General features: G+C 44.5%; 1 protein-coding gene across 4 annotated transcripts in view; it reads right to left on the bottom strand.

Moving 5' to 3' along the window:
- LOC125932768 (uncharacterized) overlaps positions 1-21,286 on the bottom strand; it is a 789,340-nt gene that overhangs the window by 690,064 nt on the left and 77,990 nt on the right. Inside the window, exon 1 of one of the 4 annotated variants that reach the window (XM_049645312.1) lies at positions 15,614-17,024. The exons of 2 other annotated variants lie outside the window; for them this stretch is intronic. The gene's annotated coding sequence lies outside the window, so the exon portion shown is untranslated. Of the gene's footprint in view, positions 1-5,866; positions 7,186-15,613; positions 17,025-21,286 lie in introns of those variants that run through there. One more of the 4 variants, XM_049645310.1, reaches the window with a different exon arrangement.

Consider the following 21,286-nt stretch of genomic DNA (forward strand, 5'->3'; position numbering starts at 1 on the left):
CACCTAACATTTACTATCAGTTCCCTTCCCTATCTGTGTGGTTTAGAAGATTACAGAGCTGGGGCACCTGGGCCGCTCAGCTGGTTAAGCATCTGACTTCAGCTCAGGTCATGATTGCACAGTTCAGGAGTTCGAGCCCTGCTTTGGGTTCTGTACTGACAACTCAGAGCCTAGATTCTGCTTCAGATTCTTTGTCTCCCTCTCTCTCTGCTCCTCCCTGCTGGCTTGCTCTCCCACTCTCTTCCATACACACGTGCAAAATAATAAACATTTAAAAAATAGACTACAGAGCTACATTTGCTAAGTACAGCACACAGTAGGTGATGCATGTACATTACATCCCTACCCTCCCTCCAGTCTACAATTTCTAAAATGTCTTGGCCATCAGCTGATGCCAGAATCACCTCAAGGCATCAACAGAGCCTCAGAGCTCAGGGATTTTTACATGAGGGCCACTGATCTCAAAACAAGACTTTTTTTTGTTCTTCTAAAATGTGCAACTCTCAGGGAGCTGAGAGAATAGTCTGTGAAAAAGCAAGAAATGCCAGCGTGCTTTTACTTAGAGTTGTCACCAGTGAAAAGTGTTACAGTAGGTTAATGAATTTTTCCAAAAGAATGAACTGTCACAAGGGGGAAAGGAGAACAGGAAGAGGGTGATTACCTGTGTGACTCTAGCACAGGCTTCATTAACACCGCTCGCTATAGACAACTCCAAGTGAGCTCAGTTGGACAGAGATTCACGTCCGCCCAGAGACGGATTCTAAATATGAGAAGGGTGTCTCTGTTCGGCCACCAAATATCAGTAAACACCCAGCTGCTGGCCTTCTGTGGGTGCTCTCTGGATTTCCTCTTTCTTCAGACAAAACAAGAAGCTTGGAGTCCACCTCAGCCACCTTCTTGCAGCACCACCACCCATGCAGGGTAGATGACCACCAGCATAAGGAAGGCAAAGTGGGAAGCCCCCATTTCACACAGCCACTGGAAAAAACCTCACTTCGTTCAGGGAGAGGTTGAGCTTTGGACGTTGGCGTCCCCTACTCAAAGTGTAGTCCCGTAGATGAGCAACGCCTGCCTCACCTGAGCACTGTTAGAAACAATGCACATCCCAAGACCAAATAAATTGGAATCTACACAGTCGAAGTGTGTGAGATTGTAAATACAGATTCTGACTCCGAAGGTCTGGGGTGGAGCCTGAGATTCTTCATGTCAAGCAAGCTCCTGAGCGAAGCCAGTGCTACTGGGGCTACGGAGGACTTTGAGCAGCAAGGCTCTGTATAACTGATTATCAAGCCACTGCCCACTGTAACTGACCTGGCTACTATTAGCTTTGTCCTAAGGCACCTATGTCACCCCAGACTGTCACCTACCCAATACCACTAGAGCAGAGAAAGCTAACTGCTCACAAAAAAAAAAAAAAAAAAAAAAAAAAAAAGAAATGGGTGTACCTCCAACAGTGTGCAGTTAGCCTGGAAGGGAGCTCCCACTTAATCACTGATGAAGTTCCTTCCTGGTCATCAGGGGTGACCATGTGACCAATTCTCATCAATGTGATGTGGGCAGGAATGCCATTGATTACATCCAAGCCAGGGCTCTCAGGAAGTAGGAACACCTGGTCCACCCTCTTCCCACTACTGGCTGTGGACTCTGAAGTCTTGGTAGATCCTAAGTCAAGATGCATACAGCCTGGGTCCCTGAGTCAACACAGAGAAGAAACCCACCCTCTCACCTTCAGCCCTAATTGGACAGTTACACATCCAAGAAACAGATTTCTATGGTTTTATGTAACTAAAACTATGGGATTTCTTTTTTCCACTAGCTAGTGTTAACATTAATACCATCACGACCATTATAGTCTCCCAAAAATTATAGTAGTTACATTTCACTTGGTCATGGCTATTCCCTGCCAGGCACTGTTCAGGATGTTTATATGCATGGTCTCTTAAACCCCACAGCTAAAATGACCCTCATTTTGCAGACACAGAAACGGTAGCTCCAAAAGGTATTAAATATCTTGCTCAGGATCCCACCTCTGTCCAGCAAGTACAGAGCTGCCGTTAAAACCAGGTGTTTTACTATCAACAAGAGCAAAGCTGGGACTGTAAGGGGCTCAGTTCCATGGAGATTTGTCCACACAATGAAATGAGATTTCCTTCCCAGGCTACTTATTACCACATCACACCACTGCTTTTCTGCACCTTCTCAAAAGGCCTTCCCTGCTGCCTCTGTCCTTGGTACTCTCCCTCACAAGGTAATTACTAATAAAAATCCTGATGGTATGCAAGAATCCTCCACCCCTCTAGCTTTAGACCTCTCCTGCAGCTGCCGTCTCTCCAGTGTCTCTCTGTATTTCGCAGCACAAAATGGTTGCTGTCAAGATGGTTTAATGTTTCTTGTAGGTCAAGGCTATTGGTTGTTGCAGCAATGCCTTTATTGCTGAGCTGGCCTCCTTCACCAGCTGTTTGTTTTTTGTGGGGTTTTTTTTCCCCTTCTCCTCCTCGCCCAGATGTACACACAGCACTGTCAGAACAGTTGCACTAAAGCCTCCCCAACCAAGGGAGGGCACAAACATACTGGGAGTGAGGTGGTAAAGTCAGCCCTGAAAGCCACCACACTCCCTGCTCACCCTCACCAGTGCAGGGAGCCTAAGGTCAGAATCCTTGCCCTCGCCTTGCTGAGTCCCACCCAGCATGGCTCACGTGCCCACCTTCCTGGGCTTCACCTCAGTACCTCTGCTGCATCCACACAAGACTTTGACCAGTACACACATGGCTCCTTCAGCCATCCTCAGCCATGTGCAAGAGTTAACTCCAGAGTGAGAAGAAGGGTAGTGGGGAGCCCAGGGAAGTCTTTGAATTGGGTGCAGAAACAGAATGAGGCACTCTGCTCAAGACAGCCAGGAACCAAAAAATGCCAGGGACAAAGAGAAACCAGCTTCCATGCCTGGTGCCAGAATCTTGTGCATAGTAGGTGCTCCCTTACTACCAACATAAACAATTGAATAATTCGCAAGTAGGTGTTCCATGCATGTAAAGAATGTCCTAAAGTGTAACTAGGGGTTTAATATATCTACCATCAGGGAAAGTTTCACAGATGAGAGCTCTAAGCTGGGATGAGGAAGGATGAATAGGAGCTTCCTACGGGGACACAAGAACTCTCACTTCTGGGATACTTCCACCCAAGCTTTATAGCTATAGAGGTGAACAGAGACTTATGGTAATGCTACCTTGGGTGTGTGTGCGCCAATAATGAGCGTCTCCTTTTCCTGACTTGTTTATCCATCTCTAATTAGATCCTCATGGGCCTCTGATTACCATGCTAAAGCAGCTGATGAAAAGAGCCTGGGAGGCAGGCTCATTGGCAAAACACTGGTGACTTATTTGAGAAGAGCCTTCGGGCAACTCTCCCAGTACCAGCAGCAGACACTGAGACCCGGTGAGGCCTGCACTGTGCATGCACTGCTTATTTAATCCTTTCAATAACCCCTGGAGGAAAACTCCGGGAACACAGGGTAATGTGGCTTATTCCTGGTTGAGGTATTAGAAGAAACAGAGGCAGAATTCAAACCCAGGCTGACACAGGGCACGTGCTTTTCACTATAGTACCAAGACACCTGTTCCTGACAACAAGCCAGACCCATCTCTGACTACCACAGGTGGAGGATCCAGGAGAAACATCTGGAAACAAACGGCAGTGCACAAGTGCATCTGGACAGTGGGTCAGAATTGCAGCCCACACCTCAGGGTAGCACTGTACCCTGGGGATGGAGAGAAGGATGCCTTTGCTCTCCCACCAGGCTTGGCTCTGAGCCACGTCTCAGGGTTGTACTGGAAATGCTTCCTTTTTCTAATTTCTCATGCCCAGCAAAGACACTTTTTCTTAATTTCCTCAAAGGTGCTGTATAGGGCAGCAATAATCTGCTTTCAGGCTTTCTGGCTCCCCCGTGTTGCACTAAAGTAGATAATTTGGAGGGCCTCTGGGTCAACCAGGCGGAGATCCAAATCCCGGTTATGCAACTTACAGACTGACCATGCCATGTGACCTGGAGCAAATAATTCAACTTCTCTGCATTTCCCAAGTCCTCATTTACAGGTTCAGGGTACTATTACAGGTCTCAGCAGGCAATTCTGAAACTTGAGTTAAAGATCAAGTTGCACGTGTAACACAGTTGGCTTGGATCCTTAACAAATTGTTAACTCCCAAATAACAATCTGGGAATCGGAAGAAGTCTAGGCAAAAACTCCAGTGTTTCCCAGAACAGAAGGACTTGCTCAGTGGGGACATTTCACTACTCTATTTGCGAGTTCTACCCAAGGTTTTACATTTTCCACATTGCAAGAGTGGACGCTGAACCTTCCTGTCTCAGGCACCAAAACACACCTCCCCAGCCTGCTGATAATAGGCTAGGGAGTGGGTAGAGGCCTTCCTCCTGAAATAACAGAAGACGGTGCTTGTGTTCTAAGACTAAGGAAGACAGCTTATTTCATTTATCTGAGAACTCAGTTGAGTCCTGGACAAATAGGGCATAATCCCACCTATCATAGGGTTATTGCCTAAGACAATATCTAATTATCACATGATAGCGATAGTGCCTAACACATACAAGCACAGAATAGTTGCCGAGGTTTCACACTTCATCTTGCACTATTTTAAGAAACAAGTGCAAGCATTTACATGTAAATGTTCTGCAAGCTGGAGAGCACTTGCTAAATGATGACCTCATTAGTAACACTTGAGGCCTCTGGCCTCAGTTTCCCCATGTTTAAAAGATGGATCATATAGCCAGTCTCCAGTGCCCCCATCCCACCATCTCACAGGTTGATAAAGAATCAGATTAAGAGAAGAACTGGAAGGTGTGGCTGGAATCCAATTCACTCTACAATAGGTGTCATCTGTGGTCCTGTTAACAGGATACAAGCCAGCAGGAAACTGCTTACAGGGAAAAAGAAACCACCCTTTTAAGAAAGTTCATTCCAATGACCCTCCCTACAAGGAGTCCTGGGGCCATTCTTACTAGATTCTGAAGACTGAACCCTCTGTCAGATTACTACACCAACATTTCTCAGGTCTCTGAAAGTGAGAAAGCCCTCAACTCTTTCTCCGAGCCTCTAGAGCCCATGATAGAGTAGAAGTATTAAGAGCCCCCTGACCCTTCACACTGCTGTCACCAGCATCCTGAGCCACAATGGGACAGTTGAGATGCCTGGAGGGGAGAAGCATCCGGACAAAGTAGCTCAGGAAACAAAGGCCCTGGCTTAATTAATGGCTTGTCTCTGTCCACACAGAGAGCCAGGGAAGGCAAATGCTAGCAAGCAGGCAGGGTGAGGCAAGGCAAAACAATCCTGGACCTAACTGATGTTTCCTGCTGTCCAAAGCCCCACCTCCCCACTCCCCACCCCCTGCTAGGAACCTGGATCAGCTCAGCTTTCCTCTGATAGATAACCAAGACCCTGAATAGGTCAAACCCTCCTGGGACATGTGTCTCCATGTGGCTCAGAAGTGGCATTTGAGGGGAGAAATGTCAGAGAGAAAGGTCTTGAAATAAAGATCCTGATTTCTGTAGATATTTAAGCCTCTGAGCCCTGCAGCTCCAAAGGCTACCCTAGGGGCCCTTCATGCAGATCTGCTGGTGTGAAAGCTCTGAACGTTGGCCTCCCAGCACTCCAGGACGACTCCACCCAGCTCCCGGGCCCACCTCCACACTACCAGCTCCTTAGAGACCCAGACCATGGCTGGTTGCTCTCTACTTGAATGCAGAAATACAGACATGTCTAGAGCTTCCAATTCAGTGGAGGAACGGCTGCAGGTAAGTGCGTTGTAGTACAAAAGGGATACTGAGCAAGGACTATGGGAGCTCAGAAGAACTTACCCCATCCTGTGGAGCAGCAAAGTGTGAGAAAGCAGGTTCTTGAGTGGGGTCAGAAAAGGGGAGAAAAAGAGCCAAGTGTAGGGATGGGTGGGGTTTTCCCGGCAGGGTACACGTCATGAGCAAATCCATGGAGGCACAACTGGGAGATTAAGGACAGGTTCTAAGGGACTGAGGTTTCTGGGGAATGAGGAAAGGATGATGCCAGAAAATGTGGCAGGCTGGGTATCCTGGAGGCTGGGGGTCCCAAAGGTGGGCAAAAGTTACAGGAGGGCAGGGAGGAGATACTACAGAACGTGGAGCAGGCAGCAATGGGCTCAGAGGTGCATTAGAACACCCATTCTGGCAGCCACATAGAAACTATGGGAAGGGGCAAAGTAGGCAGAAAAGGAGGTCCCGCTTAGAACACAGAGAGAATCCAGGTGAGGAGTGAATGATGGCCCAATTAGACAAGAGTCCTGAGGATTTAAGCAATTCTCCAGGTAGAACCCCCAGGATCTGTAGCCTGCTGAAATAAGGAGTTTGAGATCTGAAAAAGATGGATGGAGAGGGACAGGCAGGCCACTGGGCTCAAAAGAACTTAACGACAGTAGATGGCACCATCAAGCAAACCAGAGCTGTCTTTGAGGACAGCCATGGTTGGGGGGGGGGGGCATGTCAAGTCTGAGGGTTCTGGGAGACTTGCAAGTGGAAATGAAGAGTGGAAAGCTAGATTATCAACCTGTAGCTCCTTCCTGCCATCACACTGCAGGTACTATACCTGCCTGATCGTTCACATTGTACAACAAATGCCAAGTGAATGGATGCTGTGAGGTACAATGAAAATCACTGGGGAACTCATGGGACACAGGGAAGGGAGGGGGTAAGCATATGAACACTTACTGAGGCCATGACATATCAGAAGATCTACCGATCTCAGTTGGATTTGTACAACAGTCTGGGAAGTGGAATTATTTCCATTTTGCAGAAAATGCTGAAGACACAAAATAGGCTATGCTTGCCTATACCTCAGCGGTATCCCTCCACTTCAAACCCCACTCAGACTCATGGCACAGGGTTTCAGAGCTCCAGCTATAGAATTGAATGAGCCGGGCTAACACTTTGGCTGTCACCCACTAACTGTGTGGCTTTAGAGAAAGGTACTTAACTCTGAGGCAATCTCAACTATAAAATGCAAATACACAGAATACACATCCCCTGGAATGGTTTGAGAACTGAACGAGCTGTTACAGGTAAGCCTGGAACACAGCTCCCAGCACACCATGAGTGTTCAGCAGCCACCAGCCGACACTGCTCCAAAGCTCCTCTCCGGGTCTCAGCACAGCCGTCAGAGCTAGCAGAAGGGGGGGGCCTGTGCTTGTGATCTTGTTTTTCATCTAAGATAAACGTCATTTCATCCACTTGCAGGTAAGCAGCCCCAGAGTTAGAGGCCACCCAAAGGCACTTCATCTTTTTTCTTGAGAAGGGTATCTAACACACTGATAAGGAAAAAGCCAGAACCTTCTCCATGGTGTTGCTTATGCCTGAGTTCATTCTTCTCTGCCTTTGGTAATATACTGGCTCTTGTATCATACATGCATTCTAGCAAGGAAGTCAAGAGCCTGTTTTCAATAGATCATTTCTCCCTTTCCCCTCTGCATGCATGTGCACACGCATCCACACACACACACACACACACACCCTCTTTTGCTTTAAAAAAGAAAAAAACTCGCTTTGGCCTCGAAAACTTGCACTGGTGTTTGCTCAGTGTCATCCCAGTTCAGCCACCTCGGCATCATGAGAGCTTGTCAGGAATGCGAGTTCTCAAATCCTACACCCTAGAACTATTGAATCAGAAGTTCTGGGACACCGTGGTGGCTCAGTTGGTTAAGCATCTGACTCCTGATCTCAGCTCAGGTCATGATCTCACGGTGTTCAAGCCTTCCTCCCCCCATCAGGCTCCATGCTGATGGTGCAGAGCCTGCTTGGGATTCCATCCCTCCTTCTCTCTGCCCTGCACCTGCTTGTGCATGTTCTCTGAAATAAATTTAAAAAAAAAAAAAAAAAGCTCTGGGCATTGGACCCCACACACACCACTTGTGACTAACACAAGTCCTCCCGGTGACTCTGATGCTCTCACTGCCTTAAAGGCACAAGAGTCCCCAACTCCCCATTCACTGAGTACAGTTTAGAGGAAGCCATTGGGGTCAATCCTCAACCCCTCTAGCTTCAGCAAAGATCCTACTGTCCCCTAACCCCTTTTTTTCATCTCCCACACCCTGGGCTACAGAAAAGAGCTCCTGACCACCTGGCATATCTGGCATCTTGAAGAGGCAGGCCCAAGCAACAGGGCACCTGGTCTTACCTACCCTAAGCCAAGGAATCTCCAGCCCTAAACCCAAAGCCAGGAAAAGAGAAGATCTTCCAAAACAAACCACATATCACTTTTTCGCCCAAACCACCCCATCACTCAAGAAGCCTGAAACAGCAGTTAATTGCGTATGTGCTTTCATTCCAAGAAACACATATGGCAACAAGTGTGAACAAGGGAAGGGACCAGAGTTGGGGAGTGGCCAGGAATAGTGGAGCCTAGGGAAAGTGAAGAGGGCAGGACAATCTGAAAAAGCAACAGACAGTCATCTTTGCTGCAGATTCACAGAGTGTGAGTCTAATGTGGCCAGATCTTCCAGTATTTCAGGAGAAGCCAGAAATCCAAATGCTTGTGTGAAATCCCCTCCAATGTAAACGTTAGCACAACTGTTTTCCAAACACTGTCACACAGCTGTTGGTCAGACTTAACTATAGGCTGACTGTGACCTCTGCTCTATGGAAACACATTTATTTTTTAAAAAAAAGAAAAGAAAAAGGGCCATTCAGGGAGGGTTTTTTGGTGTTTTTTTTTTTGTTTGTTTTTTTTTTTTTTTTTTTTTTTTTTTACTACAATTAACATGGTTGCTGATTGCCTTGTCATTTTGGATGACAACTTTTATTAAATGAGACTTTGAATCCCCAGGACCAAGGAACACCTCTAGACAACACTGGTGAGCCAGGTCTGACCACCTGCAGTTCCCTTCCTAAAAATCTGTCACTCCTCCAAATTAGAAGGGAAACACTAATACAGGGAACAAGGACACATTGACTGCTGTGTGCATTTGTCCCTGAATTAGACAGTCTCCTCCAAGGACTCCTTGAGTAAACAGTGACCTCCACTGGCTAAAAATTAGGTCCTGCGTCATATTCACCGAGGAAAAGAAACCTCCAAGATAGTATTGATCCAGGCTGGGGGTTTTCAGGTACCAACAGTCAGCTAATAGGAATGAATCCAGAGCAAAGAGAAATATTTGGGGGACAAACACGGATTTTCATAAGAACAAGAAAGAAATGTGATGCCCAGTACATGGTGGCCTGCTTTGCATTTCAGAATTACAGAGATCTTGGTGTGCTCAGGATTAGCTGTCAGATGCTAGAACCAGAAAGGACCTGTGGTTCTGTACTGCCTAGTACAGGCTCCTCAACCCTGTATGGCTACTGAGCCCTTAAAATGTGGCTAGTCCAAATTGCCAAGTGCTGTAGGGGTAAGCTACACACTACTTTTAAAGACCTATTAAAGAAAAAACAAGGTATACAATATACCCACAGTTTTTATATAGAAAACATGTTGAAATAGTATTAGGTTAAATAAATTCAAATTTCACTGGTTTCTTTTTACTTTATTGTCACTATCAGAAAATTCAAGGTCACACATGTGACTGGCATTCTAGTTCAGTGGGCAGCACAGATCACTGAGCAAGCACAACCATCCTGGCACCCTGCTGAGTACCAGAAACTCCTGGGGAGCTTGCAAAACATACAGATATGGGGGCCAGATTAATTCAATTGAGAGGGGTGCAAGGGGCAGAAACACCATAGATGTACTCTCCTTCAGTTTCCTTTATCATTTCTACCTCTAAGCTGTCCTTTATCTCCCTGAATTTTATCGATCTGTAAGTCCTCCTTAAGCACCATCTTTATCCTGTACTTCCCTGCTTGCAAATCTATAATGCCTTTATTCATTTAAGAAACATTAGGCACCTACCTTGTGCTCCAGGCACTAAGAACACAGAATGAAGAAGACAAACCATTTTCTTCTCTCTTGGAGCTTATATTTGGGGTCAAGTGGGAGAGATCAATCAAACCAGTTAATCAAGAAAAATATCATGACATTGGTCTTAGCAATAATTTTCTGGACCAGTCTCCTCAGGCAAGGACAACCAAAGCTAAAACAAACAAAATGGCATTACATCTAGCTAAAAAGCTTTTGCACAGTGAAAGAAACCAACAAAACGAAAAAGCATTCTACTAAATGGAAGTTATTTGCAAATCATACATAAGGGGTTAATATCTAAAACTAAAGAACTCACACAACTTAATATCAAAAACAACCCAATTTAAGAAAAACGGGAAGAGAACCTGAATAAGCATTTTTCCAAACATATGCAGATGGCCAACAGACACATGAAAAGATGCTTAACATCATTACTCATTAGGGAAATGCAAATCAAGACTGCAATGAGATCACCTCACACCTGTCAGATTAGCTATTATCAAAAAGAGAAAAAATAACAAGTGTTGGGGAGGGTGTGAAGACAAGGGAACCCTCTCACACTCTTGGTGGGAATGTAAATTGGTGCAGCCACTGTGGAAAACAGTATGGAGCTTCCTCAGAAAATTAAAAATAGAGCTACCCTATGATCCAGCAATTCCACTTCTGGGGATTGATCCAAAACACCAAAGACACCAATTTGCAGAGAGATGGGCATCCCTAGATTCACTGCAGCATTATTTACAAGAGCCAAGATGTGGAAGGAACGTTAAGTGTCCAACAATAGATGAATAAAGCCGCCCCCCACCCCCCTCCCACACACACACACACACACACACACACGGGACTATTACTCAGCCATAAGGGAGAATAAAATGTTGCCATGTGCAACATGGATCGACCTAGATAGTATTATGCTAAGTGAAATTAGAGACAACTCCCACAGGATTTCACTTACATACAGAAAAAAAATTTTTTGACCACCAAAAAAAAAAAAAAAATCTTTCATATAGGAAACAAACTATTGGTTACCAGAGTGAGAAGGGTTTGAGGAACAGGCAAGTAGGTGAAGGAACCTAAGAGATACAAACTTACAATTAAATCTATGTCATAGAGATGTAATGTACAGCACATGAAATATAGTCAATATTATTGTAATAACTTTGATAACTAGACTTATTGTCAGGATCATTTCATTTTATACAGAAATACTATATATCACTAACATATCCACTTAAAACTAATAGGGTACTGTTTGTCAATTATATTTTAATAAAACTTTTTTTAAGAAACACATCAGCAGAGAACTAAAATTGACTGAGAGAAGATAAAGTAAGTGATCATTTTAGGTTAGATGGCCATCAAAGGCCTCTTTGAGACACAGTTCAGCTGAGGTCTAAGTGATGCCAGCCATGAGGAGATCATAAGTAAGAGCATCCCAGGCAAAGGAAATAGTCAATACAAGGTTGTTGGTGTATATGAAGAATCTAAAAGTAGCCATGGTGACTGTAGCCAGGCAAATTTAACTAGGACTGGAGTGGAGAAGAGAGGGGAAGAGAGGGGGAGTTGAGGCTGATAAGGAAGTAATTAAGGACAAATCAAGGACTCTACATCTGGACTAGGTTAAGACAAAGCAGGGGTGGGAGAAGGGGCATTCCAAACAGAGGGAATAACACGTATGAAGTTTCTGTGGCAGCAGGGAGAATGCCCAAGAACTGGAGGAAGTCCCATGTGCCTAGGTCACAGTGAGCAAGGGGGTCTGTGGTAGGACCCAAAGATGAAAGGTGAAGCCAGAGGAAGAAAGGCCTCAAAATCCCGGTCAGGAATGCAGGCATTATCCCATAGGAAATGTTTTTAAAAGGGGGTGCACTCATACTTCAAAAAAAATAATCAAGTTATATATACATACATGTGCTTGATGATGCTGGGACATGTTTGGAATGAAGTAAAATAAACTGGAAATAGGAAAATATACTTTTCATCACATACCTTCTACATTTATTACTATGTTCAAAAGGTAAAAAACCAAGTCGATAAAGAAAATTTATTACTCATTGTATAGTTTACCCTGGTTGAAATGTTCTACCCCAGGACTTACATATGATTCATGCCTTTACAGCATTCAGGTTTTGCTCAAGGGTGAGGTTCATCAAAGACCCCTTTACTGACCACTCTAGGAGGGCACCCCTGTCGCTATCTAGCTTCAGCTTTATTTTCTTCTTATCACTTCAAATTATGTTGTCTCCACGAACACACACTAACAGGAAATTTATCTGTCCCACTCACCAATACTAGACATGTATCTTATAACACTTACACCACTGTAAGTACTAGGTACGTATTTGTTTAAGGAACAAAGAAAACATGATTTGGCTGTAACAAGAAAAAGAGGACCAGAGTAAGGGAAGGTATTCAGAAGACTATTGCCCTAGTCAAGATAAGAAACAGTGGCTTGGAGTGGGTTTTGACAGAGCAGGAGAATCCAAGTCATATGTATGAGTTAAGGGAGCTCAGCGATATACAGAGAGAATGAAGAGAAGACATTTATCAATAATAACCCTTAGGATGGGTGCTGGAGATAATCATTAAACTGGAGAATATTAGAAGACAACCAATTCTAAGGTAGAAGATCTTAAAGCTTGACATACTTTTGAGAAAACTAAGTGGAAATAATTAGAAGGCTGTTGGATTCTGACATGTTTACAGATGAGAAGGCATGACAGGTCTGATATTTGCTTTAAAGTGTACAGCCAAGAGGTGGAGAAGGAGGGAACAGGGATAGACCCACAGCATGGCAGAAACTGTTTTTGAAACTGGATTGTTAAGTATTGGTGGTTCATCATTCTAATCTGGTAGGTATTTGAAATTTCCAAGAAAAAAATGCCTAAAGAAAACAGTTGGATGTACAAGTCTGGAGCTAAGAATAAAGGCTCATACCAAGATAAAATTTGGAGGACACATATTTAGAGGTAGTCATTGAACACAGGCAAAACCTCCTAGGCAAAAAAGATAGAATGCTAAAGGATTCAAAGAGACAGCAGACCTCATCTTTGTAGAAATCTACAAAGAGGTAGAGGCAGAGAAGCATGAAGAAGCTAGATGGAGTGGCCATAGGAGAGAAAGAAGCAGGCATGACTCCACAGATGTTCATTTCAAATCAATCCTGTCTGAGAAGGAAGCTCCAGTATCTTAGAGAAAATTCAGACCAATAGGATCAGTCTGAGTGCCTAATGGAGGGACAGGTGAAGGTGACCTGATTCTTGCGGCCCTCACATAGGGCAACATGGGTCAAGAAAACAATCTCAGATTTCAACATGAAAACAATTTCTCAGGAATGTGAGAGTCACTTGTTAACAAAGGTTCCTAGTGAGATACAGTGTCAGACACCAGAGAGACACAGAGGGAAAGGAAACCCCTGGGAAGGAAAAGGTATTTGCAAAAAGAGCAGGTGAATGAATTGGGAGAAATAAAAATGATGAAAGGGAATGGGGCACCTCTTCAACCTCCAAGCTGCTCATCAGATGCTTTCTTCACATTATCATTGTTCTTGGAAGACTTTTCTTCTTTACTGGATTTTATTTCCCTTTGCTTTTCTGTTTCACAGCCCCTGGCATAGAAGACTGGAAAATCCTGAGTGAAGAATGAGAATGAGGACAGGCGTGAAGCCCCAGTACCACACCCCTGCCAGCCTCCATTCCATTTATTCTGCCCCTCCACAAACTTAGAAGTCAGACCACTTGGGCGCCAATCAAGGCTCTCCCTCTTAGAAGCCGAGTAAGCTAATTCAACAGTCACTCATCTCTCCATGCTTCTAGATCCAGGATCAGGAAGATGTCCCCAACCGATAGGTTCAGTTCAAGTATCTAAGCCATGCCATCACCATGGGAAAAACAGAGCAGCAGCTGGGAAATAAACACTGAGGAACTATTAATTCTTATTCTCCACTTTTCCTGAATGCCTCCCCCCCCACCCCCAACTTCAGGTCTAGTCTCATGCCTTCTAGAACCCTGCTTTTAGATTTTGTCTAAAAGCTTAAAGTGCCCTTCAACAGCTGAGCTTGGCCACTTAGCAGGCATCTGGGCATCTCTCAAGAGCCAGCTCCCTGTGCCACGACCCTGCACACAGAGCCAGGCACATCTTCCTCACTGAGCTTTGTGTGTATAGACCAATGTGTTCACCATCCTGCTGTGGGATGGAACACTAACTTTATGGACTGTTCTTCACTAGACAAACTCCTGAAGGCCAGAGATGGGAGTCTTACCCTCTCCACACAACCTGTACCTAAGTCACAACCTGGCACATGGAGGATACTTGATGAAGGCTTCATGAGGATGTGAACACTGAACCTGGGAATCACAGAGACTGGGATTTATGTCCAGGCTCTGCTGTATGGTTTCCAAAGGCAAGTTATTCTATGTTTTGTGCCTCAGTTATCTGGAAAATGGTGCTTGCAACGCCTGCCTTATAATAAAGCTGTGATGATTAAAATAGCCAAAGGAATGAATTACTACTAAGAATGAATTACTATGGCTTCTGCATATCCTTGAGGATTCAGGTGCTCAGTAAAACATTTCAACATGCACTTAGCCCTCCACTAACCAACCACTGAGCCTGCTTTTCTTGTTAGACTGTTTTCAGTTTCTTCAACTAAGAGCTAGCTCCTCCACCTGGATGTTAATGCACAGAGACCTGGAATTTTCCTTCTATCTCTTTTAATAAATGCAGGCACAGCTTTAATGGGCTGTCAGTGGGCAGTAAGAATCTGGACGGCACCCTTATATGAAACAAATGCTTGGTCTCTCTGCTAACTGCTGTGGAGCTCAGGAAACCCTCAGGTCCTGAGAAACCAGGATTCCAGAGTCTGTATGTTAAGAGCACAGCCCAATGCTGTTAAGATAGAGCCTTGTTCCTGTGCTAAGCCTTATTTTCCTCTTAAACTTGCGAGTTCACACAGCAGGGTAGTATGGCAGAGGGTAAAAGGGATGAGGGCTGCTCTTTCGAGAAATAACCTGCAGATTATTGCTACTGTAGACGGACAACTTTGCCTGGTAGACAACAGCTACCAGACCCCCACAACACCTGCGCCCCTTTCTGCACTGCTTTCAATGGCCATAAGCTCAACCCCCACAGCCCATGGTGGAGGCCCTGTGGAAGTGAGGTCCTATGGAACTCAGGCTTGATGTGATTCCAGTCCTAGGTGCTGCCCGCCCTAGCCATCCAACTGCCCACAGAGCCAGTGTGAGGTTGGGGGAAATGCCAAAAAAACAACAACAAAAAAAAAACAAAAAACCAAAAAAAAAAAAAACACACACACACACAAAACACAAAAAAACAAACAAAATCTCTGCCAGGTTCCTGGAAGGTCACCTGGGCCCACTTTGCTGCATATCAATGCAAATCCACCTGATATGTGTCTTAATCCAAACCAGAACCCACTATTGGTGACCCCACTTATCCCAGAAACAAAGCCTTGCATGAATACAAGTTCTGGACTCACATGACTAGGGCATCTTTCAAACACCCTGTAAGAAGTTTTTTGGTCATGCAAGCTCAGGAGGAATTAGCATTAACTGTAGTTTATGCTTTCACATTCTGGGATAAAATATAGAACATTTAAAACAGGGGGTAAGACCTGCTCTTGTGAGGACAATCAGTAGTATTTATTTAACCAGTATTTACTGGGCACCTACTTTGTGCTGGTTGGGAAGAGAGGCAGTTAGCCAAATCAGAATGTATCAGGTTTCTGGGGTGGATGGCTGAGACCAAGGAAGACGGTAGAAGCAGGCAGCTTGGAGTGTGATGTATGGTGAACTCTGTCACAGACCCAGGGAGCAAATGGAGCAGAGGCCCAGCGGCGAGTTCTGGAAATAGAGCAGGCCCAAGTGCCCTCTCAACCTGCCTCCATTATCTGGGAGGCTGAGCAAACACCCCTGAGAATTTCTCAATCTGAGGTCCCACATTCATACAATGGAGGGCACGATCCCTCTTTCAGGGGGGTTGACTGTGACTTAAGAGGCATTCAATAATATTAGTTCCCTTCCCCTTAAGCTAGCAGAGGAGAGGCTGGAGAACCAGTAGGCTTTGGAACCAAATCTGAGTTCCAGTTCTGGAGCTTATTTGCTGTGGGAGGCTGGGAAAGTAACCTACCACCCCAGCACCTGACCCCCTCTGCTCTTAAAAGGAGATTATAATGCACGCTTTGCAGGGTGGAAAGGAGTTAATGCACCTCGAGGCCTGGCAAGCATTGGGGACTGCCTAGTCCAAACCCTTTGGTCTAGGAGATTCCCATCCTGAAGAGGCAGGGGCTGCATGTGAACTTGCTCACCAGCGTATCTCTGGTGTTTGGCCCCAAATCACCCAATGCACAGAGAGTGAAGAACCATCTCTGTCAAAGGAATGAATTGCCTGATCTTCCTATGGCAAAACAAATACCCAAGAATGTTAACTTAACCTTTCAAGGGTAATTTTGCACAAGGTCAAAAAGTAAGTTGGTGACCAAACCTGGGGAATATACCAAGGTTACAGGAGATGGTAAGCAGCAGAGTGCACCCCAGGGAGTCCAGAATAGGGGGGATTTGACAGGCAAACCTGAATGCTCCTTCTACCTCAAGCATAAGCCCCGAGAATTGCACAAGTGCATCAGGGCCGAGAAAAAAAAAAAAAAAGACTTTTTACAATTTGATTAGAAAAAAGTAGCTCAGGGTTTATGGCTAAATGGGGAGAGGACCCAGCATGCTATGATTCTTGGGGTCCTTTTAGCTTTATCGGCAAGATTCAGGGCAACGTGCTAAACTACAAGAACTGAATTTTCACCTCCCCGTTATGTTCTGATAAATGCAAAATGGGAGCAGGTCTGAACTTGCTTAGATGAACTGAAAGAATGATGAGGCAGAAGCTTAGGATATTATGGCCTTTCTGAGCTTCATTACATGTGACACTATCTCATCCTCTACATGCCAGAAAAACTATGGAAATCACCCTTTTTATCACTGAGCCAGTGACAGGAACACTTAGGAGAAACTGTCACACTTTGGGATAGAAAATCTATCTCAGACAGCAAGGGTATGTGCCAAGATGCATGGAGATCCACTCAGAAACACTTTGTAAAGCAGTTGCCAGGGCCTTGGCCACACCAGGCACTTATGTTCCCAGGGGAGCCAGCCGTCTGCTCTCCAGGATCCCAATAGCCAGTCTATGGATCGTTCGAGGCAGCCCTCAGTCAGCCAGTTCCTTTCTGAAACACCCCTTTCTGGATGTGATGCCTTTTAAATTCTAATTCCTTTTAGGACCCTTGGGTAAATTAGATCATCCCTCTGAGTCCATGTCCTCATCTATAAAAGAGGACAAGGACCTCAATTAGGTTGTCGTGAGCACTGAATTAAGTAAGGCATGTAAAACATTCACTCAAGTGCTTGGGACGTGCCAGGAGCTTGTTGGTGCTGCTGTGGCTGCCATTTTAATGTGCATTATCTCATCTGCCAGCAAATCAGCCAGAGCAAGGAAACTTCAAAATCCAAGTCAGATGATATCTTTGAGTTTATTACTTTGGATTTTCAAAAACAAAACAAACTGTTGGTGAATGTACAAGCATTTGAGAAACTGGATAGTGAACTGCCTGTCAACTGGATGGGGCTCTCACAGCCTTCTAGAACGGAGAATAGACAGACCGTCAACTCATGACTTGCAGAGTCCCTCTGTAACCCAGTTACCATAACCTAGGTATACAGCTAATTCACATTTATCAATGTGAATTATACATATATGTGAATTTTATACATATATACACACACATGAATTTATATATATGTAGGTATCTATGTAAGTATTAGCTCTTTCCTGCCTCTCTCTAGTGGTTTTTAGTATCTAAGAGTAGGATATAATATCCCTAGCTCATCCAATTAGGTGCTGCCCCTCACTTCAGCCTGTCCTAATTTGACTAATATCCAAAAGATACACAAATTCTCCTATGAAACCTGCCTCTATCTTTATCCAACCCACTAATAAAGTTGGTATTCAGAAAAATATGTTGCAGACAGGAGAAGGGAACAGTAACATTTGTGGAACACTAACAATGCCCAGAAGTTTGGTAACAAGCGGTGGAGTGTGAAATCATGTGCCCTAGGGTCAGACTGCCTGGCATGATACTCCCTGTGTGAGCTCGGAGGAATTACTCAACATCTCTGAGCCTTAATTCCCCCAACTGGAAAAAGAGGGAGAAGATCAACCTTGGAGGATATGTTGGGGCAATCAATCGAGCTAATACAGGTTTCTGAAATGTAGCAGGGCTCAATAAACATGAGATTTCATGTAATCTTCACAACAAGCCTGTAGGTGTTACTAATCTTCACATTTACAAATAAGGAAACTGAGGCTCAGAACGTTTAAGGTAACTTGTTAGTAACCTTGACGGCAAAATACACCTGGGAAGCCAGCCCAGGCTGCCTATCCTAGAAGTCCCAGCAGCACAGGACTGCCACCCGAGAGTGTTCCACGCGCATTTCCTGATGAGCGTGCTTCTCTCATCCACGGTTCCTGCCATTGCAATTCAGTCTTCTCCCCTGGACTACCAAGAGAAAAAAAGCTAAAGTAGGTGTCAGGAAGTAGTAAGAATAACAGCCCTGAATGTATCCTTCCTCTGTTACTTTCCACAGAAGCAGCAACTTATCTGACAACAGTGAGTCCTTAATGAGCAATTCCTATCCAAGGCCCCAAGTGTGAACTTCTGCCCATACTCACAGCATGTCACATCAGACAGCAAAATATCCCTGGCTTTAGACAGGAGTAACCTTAGAATGAGGAGGTCCACAACACACATACACGATCAGCTGAGATGCAAACAATAGGTATCCCTTCCATGGCTCACTGGGTAAGATCTTACCTAGCAAAGATTCTCTACCTCCGAGAACCTCCTCAGTCCAAACTTCAGATAAATATTAGACTACCATCCTAGCCTCTGGGTTCAAGGGTAATAAAGGAGGACTCCATCAAAGGTTTGGGGCGGTAAAGGAGCCAAGCCATGGCAGAGGCCTTTACAGCACCTAGGGGAGATCACCAGCTCAGAATGGAATTCTTGGAGATAAAAATAGATACAGGCACAACACCCAGTTCACTGTATTGCACTTTGCAAATATTGTGTTAACAGATTGAAGGTTTGTGACTACCCCGTCAGGCCAGCACTATTTCTCCTATAACATTTGCCCATTTCATGTCTCAGTGTTATATTTTGAGAATTCCACAATACTCTAAACTTTTCCATTATATTTGTTGTGGTGATCTATGATCAGCAAGGTTACTATTGTTAATTGTGTGGGGGCACCATGAACCATGCCCATGTTAGACCATGAACTTAAGTGATAAACCTTATGTTCTGATTGCTCTACCAACCAGCTCTTCCCCCATCTCTCTCCCTGTCCTCGAGTCTTATTCCCTGAGACACAATATTGAAATTAGGCCAATTAACAGCCCCACAATGGCCTGTAAGTGTCCAAATAAAAGAGTCACACATCTCTCACTCTAAAGGGGAAAAACAAGACCTAATTAAGCTTGGTGAGGAAAGCGTATCAAAAGGCAAAATTTGCTGAAAGCAGAGATAGACTGAAAGAAATTAGAAGTGCTACCCCAGTGAACATGGAAATGATGAGAAACCTCAACAGCCTTATTGCTGATATGGAGGAAGTTTTACTGGTCTGGACTGAAGATCAAACAAGCCACATTCCGCTAAGCCAAAGCCTAATCCAGAAGATGACACCAACTCTCTTCAATTCTAGGAGGGCTGAGAGAGGTGCAGAAGCTGCAGAAGGGAAGTTGGAGGCTAGCAGAGGTTGGTTTGTGAGGTTTAAGGAAAGAGGCCATCTCCAGAACATAAAAGCACATGGTGAAGGATCAAGAGCTGATGTGGGAGCTGCAGCAAGTTCTCCAGAGGATCTAGCACAGATCATTAATAAAGATGGCCACACTCAACAGATTTTCAATACAGAGTAAATAGCCTTCTATTGGAAGATGCCATCTAGGACCTTCAGAGCTAATGAGAAGTCAATGCCTGGCTTCAAAGGACAGGCTGATGCTTTTGGTAAGTACCAATGTAGCTAGAGACTTGAAGTTGAGGCCAATGCTCACTTGCCATTCTGAAAAGCCTAGGACTCTTAAGAATTATGCTAAATCTACTCACTCTCCCCAACTCCATAAATGGAAGAACAAAGCCTGGGTAACAGCACATTTGTTTACAACAGGCTTTACTGAGTATTTTAAGTCTACTGTTGAGACCTACTGATCAGGAAAAATAAAAAGATTGCTTTCAAAATATTACTGCTCATTGGCATGCACCTGGTCACCCAAGAGCTCTGCTAGAGATGGACAACAAAATGAAGGTTTTCATGCTTGCTTGAAACTTCCATTTCTTCACGCTTGCAGAACATCCATTCTGCAGCTCATGGATTAAGGAGTAATTTTTACTTTCAAATCTTAATTTTTAAGGCTGTAGCTGCCATAGACAATAAAAAAATCCATCAGGGGTGCCTGGATAGCTCAGTCGGTTGAGCATCCGACTTCAGCTCAGGTCATGATCTCACAGTCTGAGTTTGAGCCCCAGACGTCAGGCTCAGAGCCTGAAGCCTACTTTGAATTCTGTGTTCCTCTCTCTGTCCCTCCCTGACTCAAGCTCTATCTCTCTCAAAAATTAATAAACATCAAAAAAAATTTTAAACCCATCATAGGAATCACTAAGTTCTTAAACTCCAGTGTAGTTAACCTATAGTTAACATTAGTTTCAAATACACAATATAGTGATTTAACAATTTTATACATTACTCAGTGCTCATCATGATAAGTGTACTCTTAATCCCCATCACCTATTTCACCCATCACCCCACCCATCTCCCCTCTGGTAACCACCTGTTCATTCTTCACAGTTAAGAGTGTTTCTTGGTTTGTCTTTTTTCCTTTGCTTGTTTTGGTTCTTAAATTCCACATAGGAGTGGAATTCCTCCAATGGATTTAGACAAAGTAAACTGAAAACCTTCTGGAAAGGATTCACTATTCTAGATGCCATTAAGAACATTCATGATTCACAGAAAGAGGTCAAAATATCAATATTAACACAGGAGTCTGAAAAAAGTTGGTTCTAATCCTCGAGGAGTTTGAGGGAGTCAAGACTTCGGAGGAAGAAGTACAGGCATGGTGGAAAGAGCAAGAGAACTAGAATTAGAAGTAGAGCCTGAAGGTGCTCCTGGGTGGCTCAGTGGATTAAGTGTCTGATTCTTGATTTCAGCTTCAGGTCATGATCTCACGGTTGGTGAGTTTGAGCCCCGCATTGGACTCTGTGCAGTGATCACAGAGACTACTTAGGATTCACTCTCTCCCTATCT

Source organism: Panthera uncia, chromosome D2 (genome assembly GCF_023721935.1).
Source record: "Panthera uncia isolate 11264 chromosome D2, Puncia_PCG_1.0, whole genome shotgun sequence".
NCBI classification, from domain to species: Eukaryota; Metazoa; Chordata; class Mammalia; order Carnivora; family Felidae; genus Panthera; species Panthera uncia.